We start from the raw sequence: 23,180 nt of genomic DNA, 5'->3' as shown, positions 1-23,180 counted from the left end.
AAAGAAAATCCCAAACTCTTAACATTAGGCTGGGTTCAAGGATACTGAGTGCTTCCATGGAGATGAAGCACAGGCAGCACTAGAGTTAAGTGTCACCAACCTAGAATGGCACCAAACTCCATAACTCTGGGTGACCCTCCTTAGCAGCCTCTGGAGGCAAGAGACCCTGTTGAAGGACAGTAGAGGTCACTTTCCTGGCTTTTGAACTATCTCCATCCAGCATGACTTTCTGGAAATGTCCTAACAGGAAGGACTGAGACCACTACAGAATACTGCCCAAAGGGGTATATCTGTGACTTTTTTCTAATGTGCTTTTCTCCAGGTGCCCCTCCTTACATGGAAGAAGTTCAGGGTCCCCAAGAGCAGAAGCTCCCTCTAACTGTAAACATCACCATCCCTGTCTCTGAGACTTCTCCTATGTCTCCCCTGACTGATGTAAACATCAGACTGAAGCAACATGGAAGGGAACTTGCATCATAAAAGGAGAAATATCACAGATTATGCTTTTCGTGTCTCACATTACAGGGCAGACAGGAGCTGTGCTCTTGAATATATTTTCTCTCTCTTTGGGGTGAATCTTGGTTTCTCTGTCTGAATCAGGAAAGCCACTCGATATTCCACCCTGTCAGAGTGCTTTGAATTCTAATTTTTTTTTTAGAAAGAGGACGGAGATTGATTCCGCCCCATGAATTATGGATCTCCTGCTTCTGCTTCTGCTTCTGCTTCTGCTTCTGCTGGTGCCCCAACCACTCTCTGGGAAGCTGAGAATAAAGTGCCCACTGAATCTGGACCACCAGGATGGAGAAAAGCCGTGGAGCTATTATAGGCCAGGAGATCTTCTCCTTGGTATAGTCATCTCTCCTTCAGCAGTAACACCTGCAACATTACCTTTCAAAATGGCTCCTTCTAGTCAGATTAAGCTGTAAGTCATATGATGGAGTTTCATTCCCTCCATTTGCAGTTCTGACACTCTTCTTTTTTTCTTCTTGTTTTACTTGCTCTTATACTGCATTTGAATATAATTTTTTTACTCATTTTGAATGACAAAGCCTCTCCCTTTTGCCTTATTTTCTGAGAGTAGAAACATGAGGCAAATGAAACCTGAAAGAAGTTCATATTATTTTCCCCTCTCCGTTCAATCCTAAATTCATGACTGAAATACTGACTTTTCTTGAAAGTAATGATTGAAATGGTTCTGATTTCCTCTGCCCAACCATTTCCATGTTTTTATAACTGATTGATATGCAATGTCTGGTTTTTAAACGAATAGAAGAAAAATAATTGTATGTTTCTAATTTGTTAAACCGTTTTGAGGACCATCTCCATCTTCAACACTAACATTATTAAAGGTTGATGGGTGACTATCATTTGCCTCTGGTTTTGGATCAATATTGGATTATGTTTCAGCTAGTTTGTAGAGAAAAAAGATGATTAGATGGAGAAAAAGTATTTTGGTTGTTGCTGCTGTTGATGATGCTAATATTAACATGATCATGGTTTTACATTAGTTCATCCTATAGAAAGCAGTTCATACTACTCATGATTTTCAATATTGAAGTGGTTAGCAAAAATCCGTGGCTCCTGCACAATCTCACACTTGGTTACAACATCCATGACAACTATGATAACACCCTCGGTACTTCAGATGCCTTGCTGGACATGCTCTCTACTGGAAAAGCCAATGTTCCCAACTACAGCTGTGGAAGGAAGGACAAGCTTTTGGCTCTTGTTGACGGAGCTACCAGAGACAGCTCCATCCAGATGTCAACATTAGGAGGCACCTACAAAGTCCCACAGGTTTGTGTTTGTCCATCCCTTTCTGTAAAGTGAGTGGGGTGTTGGTGTGTAAGTGATAGATCCAACTGTGTCTTCTCTAGATAATTCAAGATTATTTTGAATAATAAAAACGATCAGTCTATACTTAGAAATGCACTTTACTCCCTTCCAAGAAATGGCACCAAATTAATAGTGTCCATCTTACTGCGAAATCTTCTTTGTGCCAAACAGTCCATCTCCTCTCTGTTTCAGAAAACTTTCATAAAATATACATGCAGGGCTGCAGATCCCCACTAAGGTTTTTTTGTAGGAGGACTGTGCCCACTGTAACATCACTAGCATCATCTTGGATGATGAAAGTTTCCTCAGGATCAGGGTTTTTAAGAACGGGTTCTGCTGCAAATAATCTTTTCACAATGGTGTTTGTAAGTGTTATAAATAAGAATTGGGATATACAGTCAGGAGGAAGCAAGGATCAAAAGAGACCTGCCTTTTCATGACATCATCCCAGTTTCTTGGAGGCTTCTGCTGCACACTTGTGAAGGTGAGGAGAGGTTCTGTGTTCAGTTAAATGATCCTCTGTATAATAGGAATGTGCAGTACTGATGGAAAAGTCACATTTTTTTTACACGTTCTAAGTTAAAATAATGATATCCTTAATCAAGGGACCTGGTGGCTTAGTGGGTTAGGACGCTGAGCTAGTCGATCAGTTCAGCAATTTGGTGGGTTGAATCCTGAGTGCCACATAACAGAGTGAGCACCTGTTACTCGTCCCAGCTTCTGCCAACCTAGCAGTTCGAAAGCACGAAAAAATGCAAGTAGAAAAATAGGGACCACTACGGTGGGAAGGTAACAGTGTTCTGTGTGCCTTTGGTGTCTAGTCATGCCAGCCACATGACCATGGAGACATTCTTGGAAAAGCACTGGCTCTTTGGCTTTGAAATGGAGATGAGCACTGGCCCCTAGAGTTGGAAACGACTAGCACGTATGTGCGGGGGAAACTTTACCTTTACCTTTTATTCATGAACAAATCTCAGATTTTTAAACAGAGTCCTACGGGATTACCTCTCCTAGTGATGATAAAATATATATGTATTATGAACCTTTAGGGGCCACTAGCATTAACCAACTATTTTATTAAAAATCTACAAATACAGTACATTAGGCAATATATCAACTATTTTTGCCATGAAATTCTTATGATCAAATTCTTCATAAAAGGTCTGAAGAGCAATATGGACTCTGGAGAGGATTTTCTAGAAGCTGAACAATTGAAGAAATATCCTGACTTGTGGGACCCTCCATTGAAAGATACTTTTATGCATATAAATAATATCTGCCATACCCATTTGGGTCAAAGATGGCAACCGTAATTCCTATATATAAAAAAGGGAATAAAAAGGACTCTAGCAATTCCAGGCCCATTTCTCTAAGAGATATTGTCACTAAAATATATGCAAATGTCCACCTGAAAAGAATTGATAGTAGGTGGATGAAAAGTTGATTCGTTTTTTTTATTAAAGAGTTTTACAAAAACAAAATTTTACAATATATCCCCAAATCCCTCCCACCCCAAACCCACCCCAAACCCACCCACCCCACAAGTTGATTCCTTGTAGAAGGACCAGCAGTCTTTGGGCAACTGTGATCCACTCTTGACAATTCTTTTGTCTTGAACCATGTAATTATAAAAATATCAGTCAGAGGAAATAATGGTTTGCTGCCTTTATAGCATTTGACACAGTAAACAAATAAATATTATGGAAAAAATTGACTGCCCTTCAAATGGAGCTCAGGCTGTTGACCCTGCTCAAAGCCCTTTCTACAAGCACTGACAGTGAGAACAATTAATCAGTGGAACGGCTTGCCTCATGAAGTTATGCATGCTCCAATAATGAAGATTTTCAAAAAGAGACTGTACATTCCTTTTCTCTGGATTGGTATAGGATCTCTTGCTATGGGAAGGGGGTTGGACTAGAAAACCTCCATGGTCCCTTTCATCCCATTTTTGTTCATTTGTTGGAGAGTGTGTTTGGAGCTAAATGGAGCCAAGAAAATTAGTATTGATAGGTATCAAAAGGTAAGACAAAGGTGTTGCCGATATGACATTTGGGTTGCCTGTGCTGTTAAGAAGACTTGGCTCCTAGTCTCATAATAATTATCTGATGATGATGATGATGATGATGATGATGATAATAATAATAATAATAATAATAATAATAATAATAATAATAATAATAAGAATAAGAATAAGAATAAGAAGAAGAAGAAGAAGAAGAAGAAGAAGAAGAAGAAGAAGAAGAAGAAGAAGAAGAAGAAGAAGAAGAAGAAGAAGAAGAAGTTGGAAGGGACCTTGGAGGTCATCTAGTCCAACCCCCTGCTAAGGCAGGAAACCCTATACCATTTCAGACAAATGGCTGTCCAGTCTCTTCTTAAAAACTTCCAGTGTTGGAGCATTCACCGCTTCTGGAGGCAGGTTGTTCCACTGATTAATTGTTCTAACTGTCAGGAAATTTCTCCTTAGTTCTAGGTTGCTTCTCTCCTTGACTAGTTTCCATCCGTTGCTTCTTGTCCTGCCTTCAGGCGCTTTGGAGAATAGCTTGACTCCCTCTTCTTTGGGGCAGCCCCTGAGATATAGGAACTACACATACTCAATTCCAGCAACCGTTCCCTATATGTTTTGGCCTCCAGCCCCCTAATCATCTTATGGATGAGTCAAAATCAAAAGTTATGGTCTTTGGAAAATGACAGCATTGCCATATAGGGCTAATTGATGAGGAGGCAACAGAGCAAGTTCACACCTTTCCTTACCTGGGGGAACTTTTATCTGTGACTGGATCTCGCCTCCCTCAACATCAAAGGAGCTGATTTAGAAGGCACAAGTGAATGTACTGCTAATTTTTTTTTTAAAAAAATCATAGTTATGCAGCTTCCTTAGACTGAATTATTGAATACAAAATTCCAATGTTACCATTATGCACTGATATTGAGCTGAACTTTGAGATTTAATTTATATCACTACTAGAATAAATGCAATGACATCATCTGAGAAGTATATAAGGACTTCAGCTGCTGCCCTCAGAGTAGAATTGGGAATTTATACAATTTATAAAATTGGAGGCATATAATGATGATGATGATGATGATGATGATGATATAAATAATAATAAAGTTATCTAGCCCAACCCCCTGCTCAGGCAGGAAACCCTATACCCGTGGTGGTGAACCTATGGCATGCCTAGCACAGGTGGCACACAGAGCCCTCTCTGTGGGAAGATGCACTGTCTGCCATTACCAGAATGCCATTACCATTACCCACCCAGTCTGCCATTACCACCACAGCCACACCCACCCAATGGGCCACACCCACCCGGCACCTGACGATATATAAGTGAGTTTTGAGTTGCAATTTGGGCACTCATTCTCTAAAAGGTTCACCATCTCTGCCCTATACCATTTCAGACAAATGGCTTCTAGTCTCTTCTTAAAAACTTCCAATGTTGGAGTATTCACAGCTTATGGAGGCAGGATGTTCCACTGATTCATTGTGCTAACTGTCTGGAAATTTTTCCTTATTTCTAGGTTGCTTCTGTCTTTTGCTAGATTCCATCTGTTGCTTCTTATCCTGCCTGCAGGTGCTTTGGAGGATAGCTTGATTCTCTCTTCTTGTGGCAGCCCCTGAAAAATTGGAACACTGCTATCGTGTCACCCCTCACTCTTCTCTTTGTTAAACTAATAAGAGTCTTCAAACGCTAGTAGAAGAGAGAAATTTCATTTAAAACATTCTGTCAGAACCCATATTCTCATGGGGCTCATTTCTTTCTTTAACTCAAACTCTGTTCTCTCTATACTTCTGGGTTCTGCCATGTTCCTGGACGGGACGGGGGAAAAGCACTGTGGGTTATTGCTTTATTTTCCTCTATTGTTACACTTTGCTGTTTCTGTATACTTCATCTGTGGACTGTCTCTCCCCTTGATGTCAGCTAGAAAAGGGGGGAGGAGAAAGGAATGCGCCTCCGGCAACTGGTTGATCTTCGCATTCAGAAGGGAAGGTGTGAATAGCCGACAAAACATCACTGCTACCCTGAGACAGCCCAGAGTTATCTACTCTTTCTCACAACGGACATAACACCTGGCAATTGGCCTATTTGAACTGACCGGATGTACTATAGGGTGGGGTTTGCTTGGGACACTTTTAACCTATTGATCTGAGCAGGAAACCCTCAGATCCTGTCTATTATCCCTGCTATGAGCTTCTCCTAATAAAAGTTCCTTTTGGAAGAAACTGCTTCCATGAGTTCTGCTTTCTTTGGATGAGGGTTTGAAGTGGGCCCTGACATTAGACAGGATCCGCAGTAATAGCCTGGAATGAAAACCCTTACCGGGGGACTTAGCAAACCATGTTGAACAATGGAATAGAGATGAACCTGCTGCAGGGAGGGAACCCTGCTGCAGGGCAGACGCGTGTAAACAATCCAGTTCCGGATCCTCAAGCTTTTCAGAAGAGGAAGAAGTGACAGAGTGCTGCCACAAGCCTAGCTGGTTGATGGGCATTGGAAAGAAGGATGACTGGGAGAAGAAAGCCAGGAAGGTGACACTCAGATGGGGCATTCATCAACCAGGCTGGAAGAAGGAGATGGAAAGATCTCAGTGAGGACAAGGAGGATCGCTTAGGGCATTCCAGCCAGCTGCTGGAACAGGCAATCGGCATGATGAAGATAGCCTTCAACTCCATGAAGGAGGAGAAAGCCAAATCCTACTGAGGCACCATCTGCCTGGGGTGCAGCAAGAAAGGAAGTTTGTTGCAGTTGCTGCTGCTGCAGCCACCCCATGTCGCGTGGAAGCTGCAGACAAAGAAAGGACATGACACAATGGAAAAAAGGGCATACTCCATCCAGATGTTCCCTCCACTAGACGTGAAATTCCATGGAGAGTCACAGTGCCTGGGATTCCTCCTAACCCATGTGCTAAAGTACAGCTGAGACATCCCCACTGACTGTGCCAGAATTCGTATCATGCAATCTGCCCTGAATGGCATCGCAGCAGACTGGGTTGTGGACCTGTATGACGCTGACACTCCAGAGCTACTGAATTTCAACCAATTCATGTTCTCTCTCAGGTGCAGGTTTGAGGACCCATTGGAAGATTGGAAGGCCCGAGACCAGATAAAGATGGTGAAGGAAGGCAGACAACCAGTGGACCCTGACCAGCAAACATATTGGCCAGAGGATATCTTGCTTAGCCATATTAAAGATTGTTTTAACTATGATGTCTATGATGTCTGCCTCCCTCGGGGGGATTCTCACTGGCTGAAAGATTGGTAAGTCTTAGCCAAGGAAACTGAGATCGACGTAGCCAAGAGGCAATGCAGAGGAGGAAGACTGTAGGGGAAATCACCACTGGAGCAAACCTGTGAGCCACAAAGCAGCCGTCAACCTCCAAAAGAACCACCGGGTGTTTCAAATGTGGCAAGGAAGGGCATCACGCTGCTGAATGCTGCTCTCACACCCTGACTGGAAAACCAGACCGGGCCCTGGCTGGAAAGTCCAGAAAGGCACCAGTGAAGCTGAAGAAGATGGTCATGAAAGGCACGGAGACCATTGAACTCCCTGGCTCAGCTCAGCGAAGAAAGGGAACTCCGGCCTACATGGCGGGAACGTCCAACTCATCTGATGACAACTCTGAGGATGAACCCCTGGTAAGTGGATTCATTGCGCCCCTCACCAGGGCAGTGATTTTGCTAGCATTGACCATGCCTGAAGTTAGGGCATTAATTGACTCCAGGTGCACCCGCTGTCTTATCAGCCCAACCCTAGTGAGGAATTTAGGAATACTGGTGAGGAGGCTGAAGAAACTGATTTTGTTCAGTCAATTAGATGGGAGGGTGGATGTCTGCCACCCTAGCAACGCTACCGCTTCAACTCTCCCTGGGGGACCACATAGAGACTATAACTCTTGTGGTAACCCCTGGCAATGGAGTGTCCCATAATCTTAGGCATGGTGTGGCTAGCCAAATGGAACCCATGGGTGGACTGGAGAATGGCAGAAATTAGGTTTTCAAAAGGAGAATCAACCAAGGCAACAGCCCAACCCCAAGCAGAAGGAAATACCATGGCTCCACTAAATATCTAGTGGCATGGAATCACCTCACATCCTCCAAAAATGAGAGGAGAAAGGAATGCACCTCCGGCAACTGGTTTATCTCTGGGAAGGTGTGAAGAGCTGACAAAACATCGCTGCAAGCCTGAGACAGCCCGGCGTTATCTACTCTTTCCCACAATGGACCAATCACCTGGCAATTGGCCATTTGAACTGACAGGATGAACTATGGGGTGGGATTTGCTTGGGACACTTTTAACCTATTGATCTGAGTGGGAAACCCTCAGATCCTGTCTATTATGCCTGCTATCAGCTTCTCCTAATAAAAGTTCCTTTTGGAAGAAACTGCTTCCACGAATTCTGCTTTCTTGGGATGAGGTTTTGAAGTGGGCCCTGATACATTCTTGATTTTATATTAGGAACTATCATCTCCCTGTCTTTTTTGCCACTTGAGAAAAACCTAAAAAAATGCTGCACAAAGAATCCAAGATGGTCAAAAAAGAGAAAAGTAAAGCCCTCTTCAGTGAGGTTGGCACACTGAAAGGAATCAGCTGCTACAAATGTAGCTTCCAAGTATTGAGTTAAATCTTCCAAACTCCTTACAATGAACATACTTGTATTTATGGAGCTCCAGAAATAGAAGATGTAATAGATCTATTATTTTAAATGATAATTATTTAAGAAAGAGGGAGATCAATACCTTGGATTGCACTTTAGAGGAACAATCTATTGGGATCCTAATATTTGAAAAAAATGTATGTGTGCTCAGAATTCAAAAATTATATATAATAAAGCCCTTTTCGAAAGGAAATTGTGGTCTGATTGTGGTAAATTCTGAGGTTATAAAGAAATACTATTTTCATTCTTTATGCTTATTCTATTTTACCTTTTTTCTAAATTCTGTTTTTCAATGCAATCTTGTTAATTTTCTGTATATTATATTCTGTATCGTGATATGGCCTAATGACTAATCAAGAGGAAATGTTCTAATATGTGCATGAGGAAAAAGTTGGATTAATTAAAAGCTAAAAATTGGGACTTCATAGGATGCCAAATATAACACAGAGTTCTTCATTGTTTTTTCAGGTCAGTGGGAGAATTGCTTCAGAAGCTCTGAGTGATAAAATTCAATTCCCTTTTTTCCATCTGATGCTCCCCAAAGAAGGGTTCCAGTACCCAGGAATTGTCCAAATTCTCCTCCATTTTGGATGGACTCTGATTGGTCTCTTTGCTCCAGACACTGAGAAGGGAGAGAATTTCATGAGGACTTTTACTCCCATGCTTGTCAAGAATAGAATTTGTGTTGTTATATCACAACTATTCTCAAAGACTGGACATACCCCATTCCTCAGGGATGCCCTCTCTAAGTGGAGACAAGTCAACATCTTTGTTCACTTCATAGAATTTGATTCCCTTTTGGACAGAATTCTTCCCTTCCATTCAGCACTTGAAGGTTTGCCAGGACCCATTGAAGGGAAAGTCTGGATCATGACGATGGTTGGAGGATATTTTATGAAAAAGGAGAGGTGTCTCAAGCATGTTCATAGTATTTGGAGCTTTCCCTTTCAGTGGAAAAAGAGTTGGAAAAACGATAATGCCTATAGATCACTTTTCTTTGTGGAACCTGAATTTCAAGCTGAGTATTTTCACTGTTCTGTTTCAAAACATACCATTTCTGTCAAAGGCCGGAGAAGATGCACCCAGAAAGCACCACTGGAGATCCAAGAGAAAAAGAATAGGATAAAGATCCCAAATCCAGCCATTACTTATAGCATCATTAAGATTCTGGTCCATGCCTTAAGTGCTGCATCCAAACCCCAGGGGAGAAGAAAGAAGGGTGAAGAGAAGTTGGGGGCTCCAAGGCTGCAGCCATGGAAGGTATGGGGTCCCAACAATGATCTATCAAACAAACTTTTCAGGGTCTTTTGTGCTCTCTGGGCTTGGTGGTTTAAGATCTTAAGCTTCTGTACAGCATATTCTACTTATCAGAAGAGTGCTGCACCCTCCCTTCAACAACCAAGACCTTTTATATATTCGAAAAAAAACTTCCCAGACTTTTCCTGATTTTATGCTCCTGTAAACTTGGACAAGAAACAACGGTTGGAAACTGTATCAAAGAGAGAAGCAACCTGGAAAAGGAGAAACTTCCTAACATTGAGGACAATTAATCAGTGAAACACCTTGCCTTCAGAAATCGTGGGCACTCCATTATGGGAGATTTCTAAGAAGAGACTAGAAAGTCACTTGTCTGAGATGGTATAGGTTCTCTGGCTTGAGCAGGGGGCTGGACTAGAAGACCTCCAAGGTCCCTTCCAGCTTCTATTCTATTCTATTCTATTCTATTCTATTCTATTCTATTCTATTCTATTCTATTCTATTCTATTCTATTCTATTCTATTCTATTCTATTCTATTCCAACATGGCTCTTCTGCTTCATTTCTTTCCTCAAGGCTTAAAGCAGCTCCTTTGATCTTTTCCTCCCCTTCTTTGTCCGTGACTAAAGCTGATGAAATTTTTGTCCTTGACTAAATTTTGTGTAGTGTCTTCTCCAAGTGTGTTGCCTGCAAAAGGACCTGGTATTATTACACTGGATCATTAATGACATTATCAACAAATTAATAATTATCATAACATTAACTTATTACTACTACTTTATTATAATCAGTAACCATTCTACGCATAGTGTCACCAACCTAGAATGGCACCCGTCATTCTTTACATACATACAATCGTGTATTAAGTCCTGGATGCTAACAATTAGTTAGTTTCTTATTGAATTTTACGCATGCACTTCTCTCTAACACAAAATCATATTTTTATTTTCTGGAAGCTGAAAGGCCCTGCCTCAGCTGAATCTCTCAGGAAAAGCAGAACTCTTGAAACTGGCATCGTTTCAAAAGGAACTTTTATTGAGAGTCAATGACAGCAAGAGAAGACAGGCAGAATCTGAAGTTCTCAGGTGAAATTGTTAGGCTAAACACCATTGTTCAAAACCCCTCCCAACTGCCCAGTCCATAGGAGCCAATCCAGAGGTGCAAAGAGGTTGTGAGAACTCCAGAGGGAAACTGGGGTAAGATGTTCCCAGGCATCTCTTCCTTGGTGAGGTGAGGCAGATGACCTCGGGCAGCGGAACCGACTCAACAAAGCAAAGCTAAACACATCACAGGAGAGCTCCAAAGGTCCCCCCTCCCATCAGGGTGGCAGCAGCCTGACAAGGATCTACAGGGACCTGAGAGGAAGTTGGGAATTTTGAAAGGAGACCAAAATAAGTTTCTCCAAGTGTTATTGTAATTTTTCCATTACAAAACCATAATTTATCTATTTCCTTTTTTAATAATAATGAAAAGATAGAAAAAACAATGACCAAGGTCCAATTGTTTTCATAACTCCCCAATTTCATGAGTAATATTAATATTTGTGTACAATTTTTGAGACAGTTGTATCCACTTAATTATCTCATACCATCCAGCACAATAGATCCCCATTCATCATATCAGGAAGCTTTTTGCTAATTCTTTCCTAAAAAACAACTTATACCAGCAGCATTTTACACAATCTGTTAAGGAAGTATAACAATATGTGTGAATGAGTTTGGAGGACCAGAGAAAGTGATGCAGGGAAGGATCAGATGGGGCAATCCAGAGCTGCATAATAGGCAGATAAATAAACTCAGAAAACGTCCTCCCTAAATTTTTTGACTGTCAAAAGAGATGGTGAAAGATTTGTGCTTCCACACTGCAAGATTTTGTTAATGTAGCCTTACAATAAAGTGGAATTATTTCATCTGGTCATTTTTCCTATCTCCTCTACCTGAATGAAGATTAGCCTTACAATTTTCTTCTTAACGAATCCTTGCTTTCTTATAATCACCCTATTGTTTGCAAGGAGTTTATGAATATTCTCATTATTTGTGTATTTTGTTTACTTGAAAGCTGACCTTTGCTAGATTTTTAAATATGATTGACAATTTTTGTCAATTACATTTTGTCAATATGCCTTTTATCATTATACTATATGATTTAGAAATATTGCTGAATCTTTGTACTTCAATTTTGAAGATAATGGTAATACTTGTTCTCCCAACTCACAATATTTGCAAGTCAAACAACTATAGAAGGAATATTCAAATGTAAAAAGTGATAAGAGAAAAGAAACCAAGATTTCTGCTTTTAAATTCCTGGATGTTTCCATTCTAGTTCCATCCATTTCTAAAGAAGAGGGAATTGTACAATCTTTCCCTGCTGAAAGTCTACTTGGATCAGAATGGAGACGTAGCAGCAGACCTGCAGATCTTGAGTAGGGTGTTTCTCCCCAAGGAGGATCCCATCAACAAGCAATTGGGGAGTTTTGAAAGACAAAGACTTACAATCAATCAACATGCTTTGTCACAGTTAAAGTTGCTCAACAAGGTGGGGAAAATATTGATGTCTTTTCTTTTTTTTCCAAAGCTGTTTCAAGTGGGCTAAACCCAGTCAAAAAAAGTGGTTAACCTTCACTGAGAATTGAATGTGTGGAGTAAAACCTCTATAATTTTCTTAGGCAGATAAGCATGCTTCAGTTCTGTTGTGTGTGTGTGTGTCTTGGCGTATTCGGGTCTTTTCCCATGTAGAATTGAGGGTGTCTTGGCAACATTTCGACGAGGTCCCACTCGTCATTTTATTATATTTATATATATATATATATATGTGTGTGTGTGTGTGTGTGTGTGTGTGTGTGTGTGTGTGCATCTTTGATTATTCGGGTTTTTCCCCGCGTAGAACTAAAGGTGTAGGGGCGACGTTTCGACAGAATCCCATCCGTCATCATCAGGCTGGTGGCTTCTGCTTCCTTCTTCTGGGAGAAGCATGTGGCTGTTTGTTCCTCTTTTTAAAACTGCCAGAGGAGGTGTGTTCTGTGGGTGGTGTGCTCTGATTGGGTGGGGGAGTAAGTGTGTTCTGATTGGGTGGGAGTGTGTTTTGAATGGTGGGTGTGTTCTGATTGGGTGGGGGTGTGTTTTGAGTGGATGGGCTGGTCTCAGCTGTCAGCCTTAGACCTGAGCTGGTGAGTTGTGCTGCTTTTGTTCGGCTTCGTGTTTGTGGTGGTGCCATGTTTTTATAGTGGGTGTCAGTTTGCTTATTGTGTGGTTTGGAGGGGTTTAAAGTGGCTGATGTTGCAGCTGTAGTTAGGTTTCTGTTTTGTGGTTGTGCCTCGTTATCATTGTGGGTTCGGATTTGCTTTTTGAATGGTTGTGTGGTGGTGATGTCATGTGGTGTTATCATGAGTTTGGGTCTATCATTCTTGGTGGTTGGGAATCAGAGCACACCACCCACAGAACATACCCCCTCTGGCAGTTTAAAAAAGAGGAACAAACAGCCACATGCTTCTCCCAGAAGAAGGAAGCAGAAGCCACCAGCCTGATGATGACGGATGGGATTCTGTCGAAACGTCGCCCCTACACCTTTAGTTCTACGCGGGGAAAAACCCGAATAACCAAAGATGCACATACGAACACCCGCGAAAACCTCAGAAAACATATATATATATTATATATATATATATATATATATATATATATATATATATATATATATATATATATATATATATATATATATATATATATAGATCTAGAGTCTCGGGTTTCTTCCCGCGTTCCTTTCATCTTCAGAAAGTTGTGGTGACGTTTCGACGAAATCACATCCGTCATCATCAGGCCGGAGTGTTCCTCCTACTGCTTCCAGGAGCAATGCGTGGTCTGGCTGTTCCTTTCTTTCCAACTGCCGGTGGGGCTGAGTTCTGACTGGGTGGAGGCGTGGCTGCTTTCTGATTGGGTGGGGGGGGGTGTGTCCTCCGACTGGGTGGAGGCGTGGTTGTCTTCTGATTGAGTGGAGGCGTGGCTGTCTTCTGATTGGGTGGGGTGTGTTCTGAATGGGTGGGGTTTTTGTTGTGTTGTAATATCCTGAGTGTTGTGATTTGGTGTCCTGAGGAGTGGGCTGTGTAGTGGCCTCCAGAGCTTTGATTTGGCTCCGAGTTCGAGGACCTGCTATGTATCTCTGGTATGGGTCAGTCAGGTTCGTGTGTGCGTTCTTCTGCTTGGGTGATGGCACTTTTGCTTGACTTGTTCTGTCTTCTGTGTGGGAGAGTTTTTGTTCTGGGTGTGGATGAGTCTTGCTGGGGCTGGTGGCATTTGGGGTTGTTTGTTGGTTTTTTAAATCCTTGTTTGCTGAAATTCGTTTCTCTATCAATGCTGGTTTCCAAATGGCATGTAGGCGGGAGGTGTCGTCTCGCTTGTTCATACTGTCTGGGTGTTTTTCTATTTCAATGGCTTCTCTGATTATTCTGCCATTGAGATGTTCTATTTTGGCGATTGTTTTTGTACCTTCAAAATTGATGTTGTGTCCCATAGTGTTTATGTGTTGTACTAGTGAAGATGTGTGATCTTTTTTCTGTACTGAGTTCTTATGTTCTTCTATACGTACCTCTATTCTTCTGTTAGTCTGTCCGATGTATGTTGCTGGACAGGAGGCGCATGGGATTTGGTATATGCCCTGGTTTTCCAGTTCTATTTTGTCTTTGGGATTTCTCAGGATGGTTGATATCTTTCTGTCAGTGTTAAATGCGGTTTTGATGTTATGTTTGCTTAGTACTTTACTGATTTTGTCGGTTGTTCCTTTTATGTAGGGCAAGATGGCTCGTCCGTTGTTCTGTTCTTCTTCTTGGATGTTTTTCTGTTTCGGAGTCCCCTGCTGAATCATATTGGTGATTTTGTTTTTTTGGAACTTGTTTGCTGTCAATATGTCTGTCAGTGTGTGTAGTTCTGTTTGTATATGTGTTTCATCTGCAAGGCGTCTGGTTCTTGTTATTATCTACGAAAACATATATATATATATATATATATGTTTTCGTAGATTCTCGCGGGTGTCTGTATGTGTAGGTCTAGAGTCTCGGGTTTCTTCCCGCGTTCCTTTCATCTTCAGAAAGTTGTGGCGACGTTTTGACGAAATCCCATCCGTCATCATCAGGCTGGAGTGTTCCTCCTGCTGCTTTCAGGAGCAATGCGTGGTCTGTCTGTTCCTTTCCTTCCAACTGCCGGTGGGGCTGTGTTCTGACTGGGTGGAGGCGTGGCTGCTTTCTGATTGGGTGGGGGTGTCCTCCGACTGGGTGGAGGCGTGGTTGTCTTCTGATTGAGTGGAGGCGTGGCTGTCTTCTGATTGGGTGGATGCGTGGTTGTCTTCCAATTGGTTGGAGGCGTGGCTGTCTTCTGATTGGTTGGGGTGTGTTCTGAATGGGTGGGGTTTTTTGTTGTGTCGTAATATCCTGAGTGTTGTGATTTGGTGTCCTGAGGAGTGGGCTGTGTAGAGGCCTCCAGAGCTTTGGTTTGGCTCCGAGTTCGAGGACCTGCTATGTATCTCTGGTATGGGTCAGTCAGGTTCGTGTGTGTGTTCTTCTGCTTGGGTGATGGCACTTTTTCTTGACTTGTTCTATCTTCTGTGTGGGAGAGTTTTTGTTCTGGGTGTGGATGAGTCTTGCTGGGGCTGGTGGCATTTGGGGTTGTTTGTTGGTTTTTTAAATCCTTGTTTGCTGAAATTCGTTTGTCTATCAATGCTGGTTTCTGTCGCGCCCCGCGGGCTCGACGCCCAGCGGCACCACGGGCGTGACACTCACCAGCGCTGGTCTCTTCCGTTCCTGCTTCTTCTGGTCGGGCCGGCTCGGATCGGGAAAGTGGTGAACAGCTGCGGCAGCAACAACGGCCTCCACACACGGCCGCCGAGCCAGCAGACGCCCCGACTGCGCACACGCGCGTGGAGCAATCTAGCCCCGCCCTGCCTGCTACGGAGGCCTCACAGGAACCTGGCCCTGCCCTGCCTGTTACGGAGGCCTCACAGGAACCTGACATCAGCTTCGCCCTGCCGGCTATGGTGGCCTCGCAGGGCCATGGGCCCAGGTCGAATAGCAATCCGGGCCTTGCGGCATTGGCGGGCGGGGCCCTCAGCAGCAGAGCTCGGTTGCTTCAAGAACGGACTGGGGGCTTGCCAGCCTTCCGAGGGGGGGCCGGACAGCAGGCTAGAGGTGTGTCCGTAACAGGAGGGAAGGTGGCGGGATCAGAGACGGGGGTGGGGGTGGAGACTGGCGTTCGCGAGAGGACTCACCTGGGAGGTAGAGGGTGCCGGGTGGTGGGGCGTGTCGCAAAAGGAGGTGTTTGGGGGAAACGGGAGCTAAGTAGGGAAGGGGCGGAAGTGGGTGCAGCTGGGTGGGGCGTGGGTGTATACATGCAGTGTGTATTTAACAGCGTTGGATGCGGGTAGCAGCCAACGCTGGCTTTGTTCCGTTTGAAGATCGTTTGTTTTTGCTCATTAAACCGTTTTGGAAACTCAGCTTTCGTCTCGGTTGCTTGAATCTCCTGCTCTCCGGACGAGGTTTGAGAGAAAGCCAGCGTTCCTCACCCTTTCATTTTCCCTTCCGAGCGACAAGTGGGTGAGTTGTATGGCAAAGGGATCGCAGGGGCCCGCCTCGGTGGCTGCTTCGGAGAAGAAGGTCGGGCCTGAGATGGGGGCTGGGGCTGGAGCAGCCTCCCCCAGGACAGTGGATGTTGGAGAGGTTGTGCTTCCGGCGGTTTGGCCTAGGCAACGGCCATCGTTGCTCGAGGATCGCTTGGTGGAGCCAAGGGAGGCAGGGGCCCAGAGCCTCGGCAGAGGGAGGAGGCCGGGTCTTGCCCTGGGCCATAGAGGATATGAGGAGGCCCACGAACCTCGGCTGAGGGGTCCTTCGTCGGTATGGAGGGAGCGCTGCCTAGTGGAGGACGAGGGGGACGAGTGGAGTTATTCCACCACCCCTGGTAACCAGACTATGGACATTCTGCGGACCAGGTTCGGGGAGGCTGGTGGCCAGGAGCCAGGCCATTGGTCCCCTGCTGGGGCTCCGCCTTTGGATGCGCCAGGCCACCTGAACCAACCTGGTCTGGGCTCTGCTCCTGTGGGCCTCGGGCGAGGTGCTGCAGGGATGTGGTCAGGGACGGACGATAGGCCCGGGCAATCGACAACACGGCCAGTTGGAGCCTCTCCTGTGCTGGGCCCGCAAGTGGCTTCGTGGGGACCCGGAGTGGTATGGGGACCTCCACCTTTGTCAGTTACCTATGATGGCCACCCTTACTGCCTGGCGATGTTCCTGGGTCAGGTGATAGGACATATGGACCAGTACGCCCAGGCTTATGTGTCCCAGAGGGCTATGGTGGTGGCAGTAACAGCTTGCCTGCAAGGGGAGGCAGCGGCTTGGGCAGCCGATTTATATAGTGACCACGCTCGGGAGCTCGGGGATGTTGGCCTGTTTTTGGAGTCGTTGCGGGCTCGTTTCGAGGACATTTCTCGGGTGCAACGGGCCGAAGCCGACATCCTTTCTCTACGGCAGCGAGGCAGATCTGCGCTGGAGTATGTGAGGGAGTTCCGTAAGGTGGCCGGGAAGTTGCGTTCGTGGCCGGAGCGTCTTCTTGTCCACCATTTTAGGGCTGGCATGGACGGGGCTCTCCGTCGAGCTTGTGTGGTCCACGGCGTTCCAGCACGACTGCAGGAGTGGTACCGCGTGGCCGGGGAGCTGGACGTGGGTTTACAGGACGTGCGAGGCCGGTTTGAACCTCCTTCTGGAAGCCGACGGCCGGCCGAGAAGACGAAAGTGGCAGAGCCATCTGTAGCAGCGTCTACGCGGCCTTCCTCCCAGCCAGCGCGGGCCGTTCTGAGGTGTTTCAGATGTGACCAGCCAGGACACCGGGCAGTTGATTGCCCTCTGCCTCCTGCCAGGCCAGCCCCCTCTGTTTCCCCAGCACGGGGGACTGGAACTCAGAGATCCATGGAGCGGACATGGGCCGCTCACCAACTAGGCGGGGATGTCTCCAGACCAACTGTTCCTGTTCGGGTGGAGACGCCGGTAGAAACACAGCCTCCACCGTACGAGAGTCCAGAGGAACAGGATCTAGATGAAGATCCAATGGTAAGTGCTCCGGTTTGTCCCTTTATTTTCCCTTTGGTGCTGGTCAGTCCCCGCACCGGTCAGAGGATGGCATTTAAAGCTCTCGTTGACACAGGTAGCACACGGTGCCTAGTGAGCCAAGCGGTGGTAGCAAGGCTGGGAGTCACGGTGAAGCGACTATCTAGCCCGCTACGCTTTCAGCAGGTGGACGGGTCTCTTTTGGGGGGGGCACCTGTTACTCACGTCACTGAACCGATCTGATTAGAGATGGGTGATCACTGGGAGACTTTGCGGTTTATAGTGGTGCCTTCTATGACCGAGGCAGTTATACTGGGGCTTACGTGGTTGGATCGGTGGGGTCCTACGATCTGGTGGGAGGGGGGTAGTCGCCATCTCCGGTTGGGGTTGGGCCCACAGCCTCCGCGAGAGCACGCATTTTTGGGACCACTACACACGGGGGAACGGGAGAGGGTCTGTGCGGGTGAATTAGCACAAGAGGCTCAGGTACCCCGTGAATACTCCGACCTGTTGGATGTTTTTAATGAACGAGAGTGCGACACGCTACCACCCCATCGTTCCACGGACTGCGCCATTGAGCTGGAACCGGGTGCTAGGCTACCAAAACCCCGGATGTACGCCATGTCCCCGAAAGAACTGCAGGAACTCCGGCGGTACATCGACAAGAACCTGGAGCGGGGATTCATCCAGCCAGCACGGTCTAGGATGGCGGTGCCCGTGCTGTTTCGTGAGAAAAAGGATGGTGGGCTTAGACTGTGCGTAGACTATCGCGGAGTGAACGCGGTGTGCGTTGAGCACCTTTACCCGCTCCCGCTAATGAAAGACCTGTTGGCCCACTTGGCTAAAGGTCGGGTCTTTACCAAACTGGACCTCAGGGAGGCCTATTATCGTGTTCGAATCAAAGCAGGGGACGAATGGAAGATGGCGTTCAACTGTCCTCTAGGTAGTTTCCAGTTCAGAGTGATGCCGTTTGGGCTACAGGGTGCCCCTGCCGTTTTCATGCAATTGATCAACCAGGTCTTGCATGAATTCTTATATCGTGGGGTCTTGGTTTACCTGGACGACATCCTGGTGTATACTGAGACGATGGAGGAGCACGTCGCCTTGGTTAGGCGGGTGTTAACGAAATTGCGGGACGCACGGCTCTTTGTGAAACTATCCAAGTGCGAGTTCCACCGGCAGCGACTTGATTATTTGGGGTACAGAATCTCTGCAGGGGGGGTAGAAATGGACCCAAAAAAGGTGGAGGCCATCCAGCAGTGGCAGGCCCCGCGGACACGGCGGCAGTTACAAGGGTTTCTAGGCTTCGCAAATTTTTATCGCCAATTCATACCCTGTTTTGCGGCCATAGCCCTGCCACTTACGGACCTTCTTCGCACACGACAACTAAATGTACGAACACGTCCTGGATTACGGGTGGGGTGGACTGCAGAGTGCCAACGAGCTTTTGATACGTTAAAAACTCTTTTTGCTAAAGAGCCGATCTTACGACACCCAAACCCTGACCTGCCTTTCGTGGTCCAAGCCGACGCAAGCGATGTTGCCCTTGGAGCCGTCCTTCTCCAACGAAACAACGACGGGGTGCTTCAACCATGCGCTTATGTGTCTAAAAAGTTGTCTCCTGCAGAACGTGCCTGGGCAATATGGGAGAAGGAGGCTTTTGCGGTACGCTGGGCATTGGAACTGTGGCAACATCATTTGGAGGGGGCTGTCCACCCGTTTGAGGTGTGGACGAATCATAAGAATCTGCTGGCATTGCAGACACCCCGACGGCTGTCCCCCAAACATGTACGGTGGGCACTGTACTTCCGTCGGTTCCGCTTCACATTGAAATATGTTCCGGGGGGGAAGAACATCCTGGCGGATGCACTGTCGCGTATGCCACAGTTTGAGGGGCAGAGGGAGGAGGTTGTGCAAGCGCTTGTGCCTACCGCAGGTCCAGATCAGGAGGGGGACACCGCTCTAGCAGCGCAGGACGAGTTCTGCGAAGAACTTCGAAAGGCCCTTCAGGGGGATACCTGGCTACAGACCCACCCAGAGTTCGTAGCCATGCGTGATGGCTTGGCTTGGCATGGGACTCGACTTTATGTACCAGCCCCTTTGAGGGAGCGAGTGCTATATCGGTGCCATGACACCAAGCAAGCTGGACACTATGGGTTTCTGAAGACCCTGCATTTGGCACGTCGGCAATTCTGGTGGCCACACATGGCAAAAACGGTGGAGGACTATGTACGGCGATGCCACATTTGTGCCACCACAAAACCTATGGTGGGAAAAACTTTGGGCCTTCTACAGAGAGTAGCTGACCCTACTCGTCCATGGCAGGATATAGCTATGGATTTCATTGTTGAGTTACCAGACAGCAAGGGCCATAACGTTATTTGGACAGTGGTAGACTTATTTTCTAAGCAGGCCCACTTTATTCCCTGTAAAGGGTTGCCCTCAGCACGTCGATTGGCTTGGCTCTTTGTAACCCACGTCTACCGTTTACATGGAGTGCCACGCCGTATCATTTCGGACAGGGGAGTTCAATTTACGGCACATTTCTGGAAGGAATTTGTTAAATTCATCGGCTCAACCCAAGGACTCAGTACAGCGTACCACCCTAGCACCAATGGTGCAGCAGAACGGGCCAATGCTGCCGTTGAGCGATATCTACGTTGCTACGTTTCGTACCAGCAAACCAACTGGGTGGATCTTTTAGCGTTTGCGGAAGTAGCGTATAACAACGCTGTACATAGCAGTACGGGGTTTTCCCCCTTCAAAGTGGTTATGGGTAACGATTTTGTCCCCATCCCTGAATGCAGTCCGGAACATGAGGATCCTTGTCAGCCACAGGAATGGATGAGGCAGATTGAGGGGGCCTGGGGTGCAGTGAAAAAAGCGTTGGAGCGGGCTGCGATAACATATAAAGAGCAGGCTGATAGGAAGCGAAAGGCGTTCGCAGTCCCGAAAGTGGGGGACTTAGTTTACCTATCTACCAAGTACATACGTAGCCAGGTTCCCTGTAAAAAGCTAGGGCCCAAATACATCGGACCATTCCGGGTGGTACAGGTAATTAACCCCGTAACCGTACGGCTACAACTACCGAAGTTCCTAGGCAAACTTCACCCAGTGTTCCACAGTAGCCTTCTGAAGCCTGTCACCTCGGGTGCCACGGCAGTGGGGGAGGGTGGACCTGGGCCCACTCATGGCGACCACTATGAGGTCCAAGAAATCCTTGACTCCAGGGTTCGTAGGGGGGGCGTCCAGTACCTCATCAAGTGGAAGGGTTATCCTGTGGAGGAAGCGACGTGGGTGGGGAATGCAGATGTCCATGCTCCTCGGTTGGTGCGAGCATTTCACCGGTTGCACCCTGACAAGCCGAGGGAGGGTCGGGGGGACACCGCGGACAGGGTGGACGTTTGCTTACCTTTGTGTCTTCCCCTTCAGGAGGGGCCCTGGTAGGAGGGGCGGCATGTCGAGCCCCGCGGGCTCGACGCCCAGCGGCACCACGGGCGCGACACTCACCAGCGCTGGTCTCTTCCGTTCCTGCTTCTTCTGGTCGGGCCGGCTCGGATCGGGAAAGTGCTCAACAGCTGCGGCAGCAACAACGGCCTCCACACACGGCCGCCGAGCCGGCAGACGCCCCGACTGCGCGCACGCGCATGGAGCAACCTGGCCCCGCCCTGCCTGCTACGGAGGCCTCACAGGAACCTGGCCCCGCCCTGCCTGCTACGGAGGCCTCACAGGAACCTGACATCAGCTTCGCCCTGCCGGCTATGGTGGCCTCGCAGGGCCATGGGCCCAGGTCGAATAGCAATCTGGGCCTTGCGGCATTGGCGGGCGGGGCCCTCAGCAGCAGAGCTCGGTTGCTTCAAGAACGGACTGGGGGCTTGCCAGCCTTCCGAGGGGGGGCCGGACAGCAGGCTAGAGGTGTGTCCGCAACAGGAGGGAAGGTGGCGGGATCAGAGACGGGGGTGGGGGTGGAGACTGGCGTTCGCGAGAGGACTCACCTGGGAGGTAGAGGGTGCCGGGTGGTGGGGCGTGTCGCAAAAGGAGGTGTTTGGGGGAAACGGGAGCTAAGTAGGGAAGGGGCGGAAGTGGGTGCGGCTGGGTGGGGCGTGGGTGTATACATGCAGTGTGTATTTAACAGCGTTGGATGCGGGTAGCAGCCAACGCTGGCTTTGTTCCGTTTGAAGATCGTTTGTTTTTGCTCATTAAACCGTTTTGGAAACTCAGCTTTCGTCTCGGTTGCTTGAATCTCCTGCTCTCCGGACGAGGTTTGAGAGTTTCCAAATGGCATGTAGGCGGGAGGTGTCGTCTCGCTTGTTCATGCTGTCTGGGTGACAACCACACATCCACCCAATCAGAAGACAGCCACGCCTCCACTCAATCAGAAGACAACCACGCCTCCACCCAGTCGGAGGACACCCCCACCCAATCAGAAAGCAGCCACGCCTCCACCCAGTCAGAACACAGCCCCACCGACAGTTGGAAGGAAAGGAACAGACAGACCACACATTGCTACTGAAAGTAGCAGGAGGAACACTCCGGCCTGATGATGACGGATGGGAGACTCTAGACCTACATATATATATATGTGGCTTTAGCTTCCTTCTTCTGGGAGAAGAATGTGGCTGTTTGTTCCTCTTTTTTAAACTGCCAGAGGGGGTGTGTTCTGTGGGTGGAGGTGTGCTCTGATTGGGTGGGGGACCAAGTGTGTTCTGATTGGGTGGGAGTGTGTTTTGAATGGTGGGTGTGTTCTGATTGGGTGGGGGTGTGTTCTGAGTGGATGGGCTGGTCTCAGCTGCCAGCTCCAGACCTGAGCTGGTGAGTTGTGCTGCTTTTGTTCAGCTTCCTGTTTGTGGTGGTGCCATGTTTTTATAGTGGGTGTCAGTTTGCTTATTGTGTGGTTTGGAGGGGTTTAAAGTGGCTGATGTTGCAGCTGTAGTTAGGTTTCTGTTTTGTGGTTGTGCCTCGTTATCATTGTGGGTTCGGATTTGCTTTTTGAATGGTTGTGTGGTGGTGATGTCATGTGATGTTATCATGAGTTTGGGTCTGGTATCATTCTTGGTGGTTGGGCCTCGTCTGTCAATCAAGGCGGGTTTCCAAATGGCTGGTAGGTGAGAGGTATCATCTCGTTTATTCATGCTGTGGGGGCGTTTTTCTATCTCAATGGCTTCTCTGATTATTCTGTTGTTAAAATGTTCAATTTTGGCAATAGTTTTGGTTTTTTTAAAATCAATTTCATGTCCCGTGGCTTCAAAGTGTTGGACCAGGGATGAAGTTTGTTCTCCCTTTCTGAGTGAGTTTTTGTGCTCTTCAATGCGTGCACTTATTCTTCTGTTGGTCTGTGCGATGTATGT

This window comes from Vipera ursinii, assembly GCF_947247035.1.
Source record: "Vipera ursinii genome assembly, chromosome: 2".
In the NCBI taxonomy this organism is placed as follows: domain Eukaryota; kingdom Metazoa; phylum Chordata; class Lepidosauria; order Squamata; family Viperidae; genus Vipera; species Vipera ursinii.
This window is presented reverse-complemented; position numbering follows the sequence as displayed.